Consider the following 10,311-nt stretch of genomic DNA (forward strand, 5'->3'; position numbering starts at 1 on the left):
TTGGGTCGGCATCGGCTGCTCACCCCCTCGGCTGCCGCCAGACCGGCACGGTGGGACGGGGAGGAAAGGTGAAAGGAGGATGGGGAAGGTGAAAGCATATGAAATTAATATCACACACTGCAGAAAATCCATCCTGGCAAAGCTGGGGATGCTAGCTCAGCCGGTCTTTCTGTTTGTAAGAGGCAGGAGAGGAGGGGGCGAGCTGGAACAGCCTTTCCGCGCAGGGAAGCTGCCGCTGCTGCTTCCACGTGGGAAGGATTTTTGCTCCTGGTTGCAAAGAGCAGCTGGCAGAGCCGCACTGCGGAGGGCTCGCTGCGTCGCTGTGCGGTAGCGGATCATTCCCTCGCCCACCGCCAGCTCTGCTCCAGCTGCAGTTTGTTGGTTCGCTCCCTCTGGATGCGAGGAAGATGCGATTGGCACCGAAGGGAAGCCCAACGCCGTGGGAATCCTCCCCCGGTCAGCGCAGCCCCCAGCTGCGAGCCGGGACTCTCAGATGAAGCAGAATTTACCAAGAGGATGCTCACTGCTTAAACCAGCTCATTTTTTTTCGTAACCCCCGCCCCGAATACACAAAAGGCAACGGGACTGGCAAAACCGGCAGGTTTTTAAATTAGCGCCCAAAGTGGCGGAGGAAGGAGTGGCCTCGCTTGTGCAACCCGCAGCGAACTCCTGCAACCGCTGATGCAAGAGTGAGGGATTAAAAAAGCAAAGTGACGCGAGATAACCGGCCGGCCTGGCTGATGCGAATATTCCCGGTTACACCGGGGATACGTTCCAGGGCAAAACCAGCCAGAAAATAAACTGGGTGTAGATTTTCCCTTAGGAAATGAACTCTGTAATTCTCTCTGCGATGTTTTGGTGGGGCGGGGGTTTGATCCCGGCGCCCCGGGGATGGGGGGGGCTGTTGCAAACTCCGCTCTCGCTCCTCTTCCTCATGTGCCCGTGCCGGGAGCCGGGGAGCTCCGGCTACGCGGCGGCGCCGGCATCAGAGGAGACCGCAGAAAAGTGGGTTACTGGAAATGAGAAGTGGGAGAGGAATGGCGTCAGGGTCTGGGTCAGAGAGTCCATGGTCGAGTCTGCAGTGGCATCGCCAGAAAAAAAAGGGGAAAAAAAAGCGTGATTAATACAGAAGGCGGTACAGGAACTTTAAAAAAAAAAATCCCAAGGGTGACTCATGATGTTCAGCCCCAACACCACGTAGTAGGAGGAGGTCAGAGGTGTGGGGCTGGGGAGCAGGATCTGCGCCGAGGGCAGACGGGGTGTTTCCTTCGTTCCTTCCCACCGTTTGTAGCCACCCTCTCGGAGCTGTCACCTCTCCCAGCCCGGGCGCGCCCTCCCCGAGGGGTGTCCCAAGCCCCCACCCCGGAGCGGTGTGATCGTGGGAGAATCCATCCTTATAATTTGCTTGAAAAACCCATCCTACCGCCTGGAAGCAAAAGGAATATATTAAACGCTTGCATATTTCAAATTAACCTTCTTCCCAGCACCAGGGGCACCTCGATACCGCGCGGCGGTCGCTGCCTCGGCCGGGGAGCCCTGGGGAGCGTTTGCTTCCCGGCGGATCTCCCCAGGTGGGTCCCGCAGGCACCGAGGGGAGAGGAAGCCACCGCAGACGTGGAGGCAAATCCCTTATTCACGGCGGGCAGAGTCGGTGCGTGACTCAGCCCGTCCTCAGCGCCGGCACGGCCGGGGTTTCATCAGGAGAACGTGCCCGGGCACATTGCCTCTGACACCAAGTTTCATCCTCTCCAGGGACGTGGGGAGCAGCACCCCCAAAAGCCAAGGGGATGTGGGTGGGAGCGGGGGAATGGTTTGAGGCGGGTGAAGAAATGAGGGTTTGGATGCCCCAGCCTTGGGTGAGAAGGAAGAGACCGGGGAAACGCGGCTTCGCGGAGGCGCGTAAGGTAGTCCCGACCCCAAAGTGAAGAACCAAACGTTGTGCCAAGGAAAGATCTCGGCGCGTTTGATGGGAATCACACGCTGAGGTCCAACCCATGCTCATAACAAGTGTTTCAAATGCATACGAACACCTACACGTAAGGATTTTACAAAGGCTGAATATAAGATGTCATTAGTATATATAAGCATGTGGTTGACCTGGAAATGTTTTCCCAGACAAAAACCTGCCAGCGCCGACCACAGAAACGAAGCGATCTGCGTGGCTCCTCACCCAGCCCTCCCCAGCAGCGAGGAAGGTTTGGAAATTCGGTGGTCGAAGGTGTACGTGAAGGGTTTTTGGGGGGGAAACGTAATATTCCTGTGAGATCAACCGCTGCAAGGGGAAGAAACAGCGAAGAGTCGGGCAGATCCTTCAGGTCCGTCGGGATGGAGCTGGCAATGACAGATCAGGGTGCACACTGTTATTTTTCAAGGTGGGATAAACGTAAGCTCTGCAAAAACCTGAATTTCTGCCCAGGGAAACAACCCGAGAACGGGGGATCTACCACGGGCCCTCCGCCCCAGCACAGAGCGGGGCCGGGCACCCGGGGTTTGGGGTCCAGTCCTGCGAAACGCACCATCGGCCACCCCGAGGGCCAGAGCCGGGCCGTCACCCGCCTCGCGCGGGGCACGGGTGGGCTCTTTCCCTCCTCGGACAGCTTTTCCTCGCAAGAGCCCCCCGGGCAGGTGTGAAATCGCTGGGCTCGGGGACGCGGATCGACCGGCACTCGCTGGGGGTGTGAGAGGCTCTGCTGGGGACAGAGCCCCGAAACAAAGCCCCGCGTATTCAGGCAGTAAAACCCCTCTTCAGCAAGATTCAAATCTCCGAGATTTTTTTTTTTTTATTATCTCTACTAACAAGCTTTTTTCTTTTAAGTGGGAAACGTGAAGGCTCTTAATGAAACACTCACGCTCCAGCAAAAGTCTAAATGAACCCAGTGTTCGGCTGAATGGCGTTTATATCCCGGCGAAGACTGTTTTCCCATCAGCTCTTTGAAGTGCCCAATTAAGTGATTTTATACTAATAGGATTTTCCCAGGAAAGAAAGACAAGAATGACAAAACGCTGAATGCTTGATTAACTCTGCCCCTAAAAGAACTCGGATCGTGTTAATTGACTGCTTCCCTGCCATATACAGCCCTTGTTTGCTCCATTTATGAAGGCATTTTGATGAGACACCGGACCCAGCAGAGTGGAAATAGAGTCCCCCCAAGCACAAATGGGGGATGAGACAGTCCCTAAAATGAGGCCTTTGCTTACGGGAAATATTCCTGGATGTGGGAGCCGGGCTATGAATCGGTCGCTTCATTCGGCCCCTCACTCATTTTCATCCAAGATTGGTTTTAGCCCCATTCATAGTCATTAACGTAATTGCTTCACTGACTTTCCATGAGCAGCTTGGAAGCTTTGGGGGTTGTTTTTGTCGGGTTTTTTTTTGCTGGCAGCAAAGGACCTCATTGTTCGGAGCCCGGCGAGGGCGCAGGGAGTACCTGGCTTCGAACCTCGGCCTCGTTTGCCTCTTTATTTCCTTGCTGCTTCACCTCATTGACTACGAGCCGAGAGGAAGGCAGGGCCGTGCAGACGGCCGGCACCCGCGGAGGGGGCACGGGCGCCCCGCTGGGAATCGGGACGAACGGCTCCAGCCTTTTGCAAAGCTCCTTGTGGGCAATAAGGTCCATCCGCAACGTCCACAGGTTTTTTTTTTTTGCAGCCAGCTCTTCCTTGCAGGCATCTCAGCGAGGGCGGGGGAAGCTTCCCGTGGGGGTGGCAGTGGGCAGGGGGAGGACAGGGACTGCTCCAGCACCACCGGGACCTTCCAGAGCTGGATTGGCCGCGTGGGTGGGAATAAGCAAGCGGAGCGTGGGGCGGAATTGCTCTCGTCCCTGCGGCGTACGGGGTCGCCAGCCCTCGGAAGCTCTCAGTGCAGCCAGGCCCATGGGAAGCTGTCGACCGATGTAACTTGTGCTCGAGGACATGGTTTAGTGGTGGCCTTGGCAGTGCTGGGTTAACGGTTGGACTCGATGATCTTAAGGGTCTTTTCCAACCTTGACGATTCTATGATTCTAGTTCTAACTTCTTCCCAAGGGATGCCACGTGTGGCACGGTGCTGCTGACGAGGGATTTCCTGCTCCACGAGCTGTGGCTTTGCTTGAAATCCACCGGGAGCACGATCTGGCCCTTTATAGCCAAGAGTGAGAAGGAGGTGACTACGGAGAGCAGTTGACTAACGCTTGCTCACGATGTGTGCTTTAAAAATAATCCCCGATTCAGCAGAGCGCCCTCCGCCCAGAGCAGTCAGACACAAGGATGAGGCAAGTCCCTCCGCTCCCGCTCGCGGAGGCAGCGACACCGAACTCCAAACCTGCGGCTCTGGGAGACGCGTGCTGGCCCGCTCGCCCGCCCTGGCGCCTGCCAGCGCTGCCGGGCGGCGGCTCATCGTGTGTCAGCGTCTCCTGGGATCTCCCCGCTCATGGCGGGCGCTTCGGGAATCCTGCCACCCCGGTGAGGGCAGGCACGGGGTCGTGATTCACTTCGCCCTGGCGCTGGGGGGCGAGGAGCGGGGCTGGGTGTGGGGCAGAGGAGAGGGAAGGGGCAGAGGCGGGGGCAGATCGGCCCCAGGGCACCGGGAGTAAAGGGATGCCTGAAACGGCATCTGCAGGAGGGCAGTACCCAGACCACGCGCCACGGACAGACGGACGGACGGCTGTCTTGCACGGTGACTCGTGCTGGTCCCGTGCAGAGCAGAGGTAATGGGAGGGGACAGCTGTGTGTGCACAGCTTCCAATAAAGCCATCGACGGTGATATGACAGCCACCACCTAGACGCCGGGGTAAGGGTCGACTGCACCTTCCTTTCCACGTGTCGGTCGTGCACAGCAGGATTTCCTGGAGCTGGGGCGAAGGAGCAGCTTTCACCCCGCACCGAACCTCCGCTGGCCTTGACACCGAGCGCTGGCACAGAGCCGCGCCAGGCCTGGCGATGGGGACGGACGCGGGCCACGCACCGTGGTGGAGCTCTGCTTGGTTCCGCCCTACGGGGATCCGAGTCGGGGAGTTCCAGGGGCTGTGATAAAACCTCTTTCTTTTGGTTTCAGCCTCCCTCGCTGGTTTCTCTGCCTCGCCTGTGAGAATCCACATTGCACCAGGGAAAGGGAATTTGCTGAATCTTGGAGCTGCTGTCAGTAGTGCAACAGAGGCTGGAAACGGGTGAAAAACGCCCCGTAGGTCACCTGCACCAGGGCCCTTCTCGTCCTCCTGGAACAAACGTGGGCTTTGTAGGCGACCAGCTGCCATACGGCACAAAGAGGCAGGAAGGAGACGAAGCGGGAGAGGGAGGTCCTGAACAGGGAACGTGAAAACCTGGAAATGTCCATGCTGTGCAATAGGTCAAAAAATGCCCCGCCAGTCCCTGTCAAAGTGACCCTGTGCAGGGGAACTCCCGGCTCCCAACCTGGTGAACGTGCAACCATGAGTTTCTGAGCAGGACAAGTCAACCAGGCAGCTAGAAGAATTACTATTGGCAGGAGCAGCAGCGTACCATACCCGAAGCCTATCTCTCGCTGGGGCAACCTCCTCCCAAAAAGCTTATAACAGTACTGCATGAAAAGCTGATCAATCCACCGGCTGCTAGCACCAGGAAGCGTGGCACTCAGTCCGGCCGGCGGGCGTGCTCCGGTGACCGACCGTGTTTTAATGCGACGGCAAATAATGTCGGTATTAGTCAGAAATGAGTGGCTGCAAACATTTTATAGCAAACATGAACTGCGAGCCCTCCGTCGGCGGTGGTGGGGGAAAGGCGGGGCGGAGCGGCGGGGCTTCCTCGCAGAGACGCCGCCGAATGTTGCTGAATATTCATGGGCAAAGCAGCCTCTGCACGCGGCGGAGATAAAGCTTCTCTCTCACAGCTGGCAGTTGTGATCTTCCAGCCGGCTCCAAAGTGACACCCAGGGTGACATGGTGCCTCACCCTGATACCGCCGCTCCACCCTGATACCGCGGCTGCCGACGGAGGGTTGCAGCTTGCCAAGGGCCTTTCACGCCACGGCGCACAGTGCCGGGCTGCTTTGCCGGTGGCGTCGGGCAGCGGCGCGGTGTCTGCACGTGCCGTGGGTACATCACAACCTGTCGGCATTGTCCAGCGAAGGGCCCGAGGACGGGACAGGCTGACTGTGGCTGTAGCAGGCGGACTCCTGGGGTACCACGGGCCGGTTGTGGAGTACCGCCACTGAAATCGGTGGCAGAATCGAGCTGGGAAGGAGGTGCAGTTCCCTTTTCCGATTGGGATTGCTGCCACAGAAAATCCGACAGCTAAAATTACTTTTGAGGATCGAGCAGAAACACCACTCGAATCAATGTGAAGATTTGTTCAACTAAAAGTTATGTCAGCTACTAAATTATTAAATAATAGATGAATGAATCACTTGGGAGCATAGCGTTCCTATTGCATCATCTATTTTATATTTGTCTGGATCTCCTGTTTATTTTAGTCCACAACAGGATTTGTTTGAAGGGCACTAACAGAACGCAACTAATGGTAGTGCCTCAGTGAAACTTCAGAAATGAAACAGAAAACTGAGACAGCGACAGTATTTCTAGGAAGCCAGAACACTTCTCACACAGGCTGGCGGGCTGCGACGCTGCTTCAGCTTCAGCAACTGCTTTACTGAATGACTGCAACAGTCGCCGAGCGAAAACCCTCTTTATTTTGCCTATTTTTGGCAGGTTGAGGTGTGAAATTGGAGCTAGCTGCGTTTCAGCAACAGGGAAACTGCGACCCGCCTCTTTACGGCAGGTCTCGGGCGCCGGGCTATCGCCTCGCTCGGCGGGATCTAAGGTCGAACCGGAGCTGCTGGAATTGCACCTCTGCCCTTTGGCCTGTTTGCAAAAGGGGTTGATGCTCCGGTTCTTTCACTGTTTTTTTTTTTCCTAGCTAAGCGACGCTGCGCTGCATCAGCACCAGAGTAGGATGATTCGCGATGGTGGGGGTAGCTCAGGTTTTGGGACAGTATTTCTGGGGTACGATTTGAAAATGTGTATGGGAACGGGGATTAAAACCAGCAGAAATTGGAGAAAGCGTGTCACATGTTCAGATGCTTCACGGACCTTTATGTCAGGAGACATTGCGGCATCTTGTGGTGATGGGTTCAGGAGTAAAAGAAAGTAAAACTGGAAACTGAAAAGAGGTCATGTTAACAGCAAAAGAAAAAAGCTGTAGGGCTGCGAGGGCACTCGTCACTTCCAGCGGTGAATTCTGCTGCCAGGTCCCCGCAGCGGCACGTAGACGTTCAGAGATAAGAGGCGTAACCTGCCCTTCCAGGCAAGGCTGGCTGCCGCAGGAAGGCCCAAGGGCAGGGGCGCAGCGCCTCTCGTCTCTCCTTTGACTCCAAACCAAAAGAAATGCAGAGGCTGAGAGTACGAAGCACGCCAGCGATCTTCTAGCAAGAACACCTTTGAGCTCTCGGCGTGACCGGGGTACAGAACAGCGCGGCTCCAGCGACATCTCCGTGAGGGAGGTGAGCTGCAGCAGCTCCCCAAACGCACCCCAAACACCGTTTTGTTAACCAGAGCCACTGTCGGCGTTCGGTAAGATCGCAGTTTCTCACCCAGGCCCGACCCTGGCTGCCCGAACTTGCCTGACGGTCGGTGGAACGTATCCCATTGAAAGAAAGTATGTATTTAACCTCTCCATTTTCTAAATGCAAGGCGCATTCTTAAAATGATCTTCTCTGCCATAAACAAAGAGCAGCATGTACATAAAAAGAAAAAAAAAATCCCTTTCTTCGCAAACCCATTTGCACACAATACTCTCCCTAGGGAGAGTGTGAGAAAAGAGCAAACCGCACGCAAGCCGAGGGCAGTTACGTCGTTTAACGCGCTTCTGGGATGCGCTCAGCTGCTGCGCGGCTGAGGAACGCGGGCAGGACTGACCTCAGGACGCTTCTGACCGGCAAGAGCGGGGGCAGCTACCCCTCTCCCCAAATCAGACGTGCAGCTTAACGCCTTCGTGCGAGCACCACGGCACCCAGCCCTGACACGATTTCGAAAGCAGCAGACGGACGAGATCCCCCCGTCACTCGGGAGCCTTCAGAGCAGGGCTGGCTCTGAGGCCGGGGTGCGAGCCGCCTGGTTCTGCCAACTGGATAGTGTCTGTCTGTCCTCTTCTGGCCAGGACAGACTGCTTAGCAGCTCTTCCTGGTTTAAGAATCGTTGGGGAGAGGCGAGGGATGTTCCTGGCCTTAGAGGGCCAACACAAACACTTCCCTGTGAATTTGATTTGAGAGTAGACTCCTTCAACACCAGCCACCACGCTCTACCTGTCGACAGTGCTCCCAGGCCGGTCGCCCTCTCATCGAAGCAAACTGGAAGCCTTAAATCCGAGAGTGCGTTACTGCATTAAAAATAACCCTTGCTAATTGCACCCTGGCAGAAGGGCTGTACACCGCCAGGATTTACACGTTTCCCACCTTTCTCTAGAAGTTGTTAATTTTGTTCCCCGTCAAAACGCCACCTGATGACATAAAACCCGTAGTCTGCTGTGAAACAGCAGTTCTGATCCAGCCTAAGGGCCAACTTCTTCATTCAGCTGAGGAGTAAAACATGAAGTCAGACCTGAAACTGATAAATATTCCCAGTTCTGCAGACTCCCTTGTGCACAAAAACCTGCTTCCCCGCAGCGTACGCTGCCTCTAGCGCTTCAGATTTCCTTCCCTCCTTTCCCCGTGGTAGTCGAAGCTACCGAAGGCTGCTCTCCCCCGCCGTTCCCTCCCCCTGCGTAACCACAAGAGGAACCGAGGTGCCAGCAGAGCAGCCGGCTTCCAGGCAACAAGAGCTGCAATCCTTCCACAAATCAAACCCTGGTAGAAGCGCGTATTAAAAAAGGGAACGCAGCTGCGTGTGGCACATGATATCATCTCAGCCCTGGGCTGCCTTTCATCGAAGACAAACATCCCCAGAGGAGTTGGTCTGTCAACGTTTTGAGACCAAACCCGATGGGGAAGCAGCGGGAGAGGAGCCGCGTCCCGCTGGCGAGGCCACCCCGACCTCTGCCGGGGAGCCGCGACAGTGCGCGGCGCCGGCCACCGCGCCCACGGCCCGGGAGCCCTTCTCCGCGCCTCGGCTGCGGCAGAAGCCCCGCTTTCCCGAGGAGAGAACGCTGCCGAACAGACCGCGGCGCCCAGCACCGGGCCAAGGACCACGGATCGACCGAGCTCCCACCCCGAGCCGCAGCAGCTGGTTACCGCAGCCGGCCCCCGCGCAGCGTATCCATCACCGCGTACAAGTAAATTCCTCAGGCCAAACAGGTCAGGAGCAGAGAGGATTTAGTTTTCTGTGCCTTTTCAGCTCGCCGCGCTCCCGGTTTCAGATGATTTAGGGCTGCGTGTGCCTTTTGCACCCCCTGCAGCCTTCCTGCTTGCAGCGAACACGAGGTTGGTCATACCGATACCACAGCGCGCAGTTCGGGCTGTTAAATCGCTAGCCGAGAGAATCGCAGCATCATTTCGGTTGGAAAAGACCTTTAAGATCATCGAGTCCAACCATAAATAGTACTAAGTAGTTTAAAACAAGTAAATCACTCAAGACAGCGCAGCTCTGCCCCAGCCGCCGACCGACAAGCCGTGTATCATCTGCGCTCCCTGTTCACACACGCCCTCGCCAGGCAGCGCGTGAAGCAGAATTTCCTTCCATTGCAGCCTCGCCCCTGCCTGGATACCACAGGCGAAGGAAATTACACCACACGACTGTTCAATATGAGGGATTTAATCTAAGCGCACACAATTCAAAGTGATGTAGCTCATCTTCTCTTGGATACAGGGAAAAAAAAAGAAAGCAGCCCTTTGGCAGTCGCGCTCGAGCCACGCCACGGTTTTACACTCCCGAGCAAAATCTTCATGCAAAGCTTCGGTTTGCAGAGCAGCGATTTCAGAGCGATCAGAATACCTTAGTGCTGCTAGCAACCCGCATCCAGGATGCAAAAAGCATTGCGAACCGTTAAATCTCCAGCTAGTTTTCCCAGTAAGTGTTACGGAGCTCGCCATTCGGCACGAAGTCAAGCTAGCGCCGTCTGTAAGCCCACCTAGGCTGCATTTGTAACGCTGGCAGCGGATGCCAGCGCCAGAACGCGAGGCGAGGTGGCGTGGAGCGCGGCCGCAGGCAGCGACCTGCCGCTTACTCGAACGCCGACCGCCGCCGGTGCGTTACGTGGCGAGTGTGATTTCACTCCGTGCTGCAGAGCGCGTTTCATTCGAACCGAGTTGCGCCACAAGCCCCAAGTGCACGTTCTGCAAAGCGAACGTACGGAGCACGTACTCAAGTTAAATACTAAACGACAAGTTGTAACCAAAACTTTAATCCCAAGGATCTCACAAAAGACATTT

Source organism: Platalea leucorodia (genome assembly GCF_965183815.1).
Source record: "Platalea leucorodia genome assembly, chromosome: 19".
NCBI classification, from domain to species: domain Eukaryota; kingdom Metazoa; phylum Chordata; class Aves; order Pelecaniformes; family Threskiornithidae; genus Platalea; species Platalea leucorodia.